This window comes from Monodon monoceros, unplaced genomic scaffold, assembly GCF_005190385.1.
Source record: "Monodon monoceros isolate NGI ecotype Baffin Bay Population unplaced genomic scaffold, NGI_Narwhal_1 Super_Scaffold_6, whole genome shotgun sequence".
NCBI lineage: Eukaryota > Metazoa > Chordata > Mammalia > Artiodactyla > Monodontidae > Monodon > Monodon monoceros.
The window spans coordinates 3169886-3174666 of NW_021703783.1; the positions used below are offsets into that span (position 1 = coordinate 3169886).

A 4781-nucleotide genomic window follows, 5' to 3' on the forward strand; every position below is an offset into this window, starting at 1 on the left:
TTCTTTGCTTTACCAGCTGACTTGAAGAGACCAACGGCCAAACATGGAGTGTCCCCCAAACCCAGCCAGCAGCAGTGTGAAGTCTCCCCACTAGGGGTCGCAATTCAGCAGGTCCTGCCTGTCCCTTAGCTTGACTTTTTGCTTATTATCATTTTTGATTTGATTTGGTGATTTCAAGGGGATATAAACTAACACACTATCTCTTGAAGTATCTGGGGATCCAGAAATTCCAGAAGAATCGCTGACGTCCAGGGCTGGAAGAAGCTCTTTGGAGTGCTGCCCTTGTCCAGAGTTAATGTGACACGTAATTTATTGCCCAAACCAAGGTATTTTGAGAGTGAAAGGGGGGCCATTAATAACGGTGCCAGGACAAGAGGAGTACATGGGATGTACCTCAAGATCCTGGACATGGACACCCCATCTATGGGGGGTTTTCCTCATCATTTTCAGAATCCTCAGGACAGAAACTCCTAAGGAGCCCAGAACAGTAAACTGCGACATTGTGCTTAGGGGGGGGTGTCTTAACTCCCACAGGTGTCTTTCTGCCCTAAGAGTGTCCTGCCTCCTTGTCAGGTCATTTGTTTGAGTTTGTCCTCGGTGGACACGGTGGGAGTGTGTCTGCCCCACAGACCTCGAGGCACCTTGCCCTCCTCTATGTTGAATATTTCCTTATCTTCTATGGCTTTTCTCCCAGCTGTAAACCCCTTCAGAGGCACAAGCCCTCCAGCTCTGGATGTGTTGAAGGAGGGTGAGCTGTGTGGCCACTTTCTGGGCTATTGCTGAGGGGATTCTTTTCTTTTTTAAAAAATTTTCTTGAAATATAGTTGATTTACAGTGTTGTGTTAGTTTCAGTTCTACAGCAAAGTGATTCAGTTTTACATTTACATAGATCCACTCCTTTTTAGATTCTATTCCCATATAGGTCATTACAGAGTACTGAGTAGAGTTCCCTGTGCTATCCAGTAGGTCCTTGTTGATTATCTATTTTATATATAGTAGTGTGTATATGTCAATCCCAATCTCCCAATTTATCCCTCTCCCCCCACCTTTTCCCCTGGTAACCATAAGTTTGTTTTCTACATCTGTGACTCTATTGAGGGGATTCTTTTAAGGTTTCTTCCAACCCTAAGGCTCCATTGTCCTATTATTTCAGATTTGCTTATCTCCCATTAAAGGGCAGAGAGAGGCTAATGTTTGCACCCACCATGCATCAAATGTTGTGCTTTTGCCTCAGTCATCTTGGCCATCCCATCAACCCTGTGGGATTGGTATTATGAAACCCCATTTCACAGGTGAGGAAACTGAGGCCTAGAGAGGTCACAGCCCATAAGAGGCAGAGCCAGAGTTCAGTCCCAGGTCTGGCTGGCTCCAAACCCCTGTCCTACCACGTGAGGCTGCCTCCCAGTGTTTTTACAGTAAGATGACTCCCACAGCAGACATCACAGGCAAATCCCTTCGCCTTTCTGGGTCTCACTTTCCTCTTCTGGAAGCTGGGCAGGGTTAGTTGCATGTGGTAATGGCTCCACAGTGACTGGAGAGAATGGGGCTTAGGGGTCAGCCTGGGAAGACTTTATGGGGGGCATTGAACAAGGGTTGGAAGGAAAGAAAGAGGAGTCGGGGGGGTGGATTATTGGGTTAAGTCTAATAGACAAAACCAAGATTGTGTGTGTATGAGAGGAGGGGGCCCAAGAGATGAGCAGAAACCGCCATCCAGCTAGGAAAGGCCAAGGGGCCCCTGGTGATCAGTCAGGTTAAAAACCTTTGTCTCCAATCGTACTTAGCGCAGGATGGTGCAGGTGGGAAGCACAGGACACATTTGCATGACAGTAATGAAGCAGAGGAGAGGTGGCTGTGCAGTGGTCACTTTGGAAGGGAGTCCAGGCCCAGAAAGGAAGGCCTATAGGAAGCCCGGGGCGGGAGGCGCGTAACCTGAGTTTGTCCCACTGCAGTTCAGGTCCTCCGGACGCACGGTGCCCTTTACCAGCACTTGGAGGCTGTTACTCCTGGGGAGGTGGACAGCGGGTCCTCCAATAGCCTCTCCGGGGAGGCGGTCCCTAATACACAGCCAGGGAAGGCCTGCCTAGGTGTGCGGGCAGGCGGGAGGCCACAGAGGCAAGGCTGCGTGCGACCCTGGCCGGGACCGGACGGCTTTGGGCCGGTGTCTGGTCGCCGAGAGCAGAGGCGCGAACTCCCAGGCCCTGACCACCCCAGACACTCTAGTCCTGCTGCGGCTCTAGCCCCTGGGGCAGGGGCAGGGGTCGTACCAGCGCCCGGGAGGAGCGGCCGATCCAGGCGGCGGGGAGGGAGGAAGGCTCCCGGAGGGCAGCCACATCTGGCCCGGGACGCCCGCGCCCAGCACGGCCCTGTCCTGCCCGTGGGTCCCTCCAGCTCCAACGCTGGGGATCCGGTCAGGGGGTGCTGGAGGCCCGCGGGCCCAGTCCCCGTGCTCAGCCTCGCACACCCCTTCCGTACCCGCTGTCCCGCCCGCAGCGCCCACGCCAGCTCCCGGCTTTAGTCCCCGCCCCCACCCCTCGCGCGGCGGATCGGGCCCCCGCGGCCTTCCAGTTCCCGGGCCGGCCCCGCCCCCTCGTCCGGCCCCGCCCCGCGGCCTCGCCCCGCCCCGCGGCCTCGCGGTCCAGGGTAGGCCCCGCCCCCTGTTTCCGCTGGCTGCTGCTGTGGCGGCGGCGGCGCGCGAGCGCGAGAGAGCTGGACCCCGCATTCCTGGGAGCTCGGTGAGTGCGGCCCGGGGCGGGTGGGGCGGCGGGCCGCGAGCCGGAGGCTCGGGAGCGTGCCGGGTTACGGGCCCCGGCCGGCTGGAGGCGGGCCCACAAGCCCCCGACCCGGTCCCCGGAGGGGCGAGCGGCCCGGGGCGCCCCTGGGAGGGGTGTCGGGGGGCGGCAGTGGGCGAGCTGAGGGAGGGGTGGGGTCAGCGCCCTGTGAGGGGGCGGGAGGCCCGAAGGGGACGGTGTGCGCGGCTCCCGGTAGCTAGGCGAAGAGGAGTCTGCAAGGGGAGAGGTTTCGAGGAAGACCTTTTGGAAATGCGGCTGCGGGAGTGGACGGCGGAATCCCAGGCGAAGGGATGGGGGTCCGTAGGATGCAGCAGAAAGGGGGAGCCCCGGAGCTGTCAAGGGTTTCTGACTGTGTGACCCAGTGGACCGGCTGGGGGAGGTCCATACAGCGCCCCCAGGCAGGGCCGGGGGCTCGGGCAGGGCTGGGATACTAACTGCAGCCCCCCGGAACCCCGACCACTCCTTGCGCCACCGCTGGCAGATCGGTACTCAGAGTGACAGGGCTTTGGCACGCCCCGAGGTCCGAGATGTAGTCCATCTGTGCATCCAAGTTTGGGACTTTAAAAAACTTTGTTGTGGTTAAAAAAAAAAGAAAAAGTCCAAACAAGAAACTGGCTTCTTACTGAGAGCAGTATTTGTACTCGTGTATTTCAGAACTGGAGTCTTGGATCGCCTGGTTTTGAAAAAGATACTGGTCCCTTCTCAACCTCTTTCCCAAATGCCTGTAGTGTCTGGCGAGGTTTGAAGCACTGGGGTAGTATGGGATCCCCTGGGCTGGGTAGATGTTTTCTCCCCATCCCCCAAACAAGGATAAGACCGCAGCAGTTCACCTTTCTTTGGTTCCGAGAACCAAACTCACTATGTGAGGACGCCCTTCTGACAGGCAGCTGTCCCCTTCCCTGGGGTGACTCAGGTATCCTCCTCCAGGAGGCTTTCCTGGACTAGTGGAGAAAACTGAGGACTCATGCTCTGATCCCTGTATACCAGCCAGCTTCCCTCTCTTTACTGAAAATAGCCATAGAGAAGGTTTTGTATGTATGTTCTGCTATAAAGATGTGCAGTCAGCTTGTCACCCTAAGAAATGGGAAGGGGAGGAGAGGTATTATGGACAATTTCAAATGATGGACTGGACAAATCATTTATATTTAGCTAAGGAATGGAGCCAGGGAGGCAGAGGTTCGCACTGGCTTCCTACCCTCCGCCTGGTCCTGGCAGGGCTGTTGCAGCTGAGCTGTGGCTTGTTGGGTGAGGGAAGGAAGAGGGTTGGGGTGGGTAAAACTTGAAGGGTAATCCAGTCCTACACTTACTCATTGCAGACTTGCTGTGTGCAAGGCCTGGAACGGCTGAGAGTGGACCAGAATGGAGAGGGAGTTTTTTTTGGTCTGACTTATTCAGATTTTAATCTTTCAATCTATAAAGTGATAGTTAACATGAATAACAGTAACTAGTGTTTATAAAGTAATTTGTAGGGGATTTCCCGGCGGTCCAGTGGCTATGACTCCGTGCTTTCATTGCTGAGGGTGCGGGTTGGATCCCTGGAGGGGAACTAAGGTCCCACAAGCTGTGCTGTGCAGCCAAAAAGAATAAATAAATAAATAATTTGTAGGTGGCCAAGTGCTTTCTCTGCACATTAGCTGTGTATAATTTTCTTTGATTCACACATAATGTTGTAAAGCATGTGTTATTTTTAATTGTCTCCGTATAGTTTAGGAAAGTGAGGCTAAGAAAGAATAAATGACTTCTCTGAGGTCACAGAACTCATAAGTGGAAGAAGCAGAACTTGGGCTTCCCTGGTGGCGCAGTGGTTGAGGGTCCGCCTGCCGACGCAGGGGACGCGGGTTCGTGCCCCGGTCCGGGAAGATCCCACATGCCGCGGAGCGGCTGGGCCCGTGAGCCGTGGCCGCTGAGCCTGCGCGTCCAGAGCCTGTGCTCCGCAACGGGAGAGGCCACAGCGGTGAGAGGCCTGCGTACCGCAAAAAAAAAAAAAAAAAA

At 55.3% G+C, this 4781-nt stretch overlaps 1 protein-coding gene across 1 annotated transcript in view; it reads left to right on the plus strand.

Annotated features, from left to right (window-relative positions):
• The first annotated feature begins 2652 nt into the window (after positions 1 to 2652).
• The window catches only part of TSPAN9 (tetraspanin 9), a 181906-nt gene continuing 179777 nt past the window's right edge, over positions 2653 to 4781 (plus strand). The window contains exon 1 of the mRNA XM_029206405.1: positions 2653 to 2732. The gene's annotated coding sequence lies outside the window, so the exon portion shown is untranslated. The remainder of the gene's footprint in view (positions 2733 to 4781) is intronic.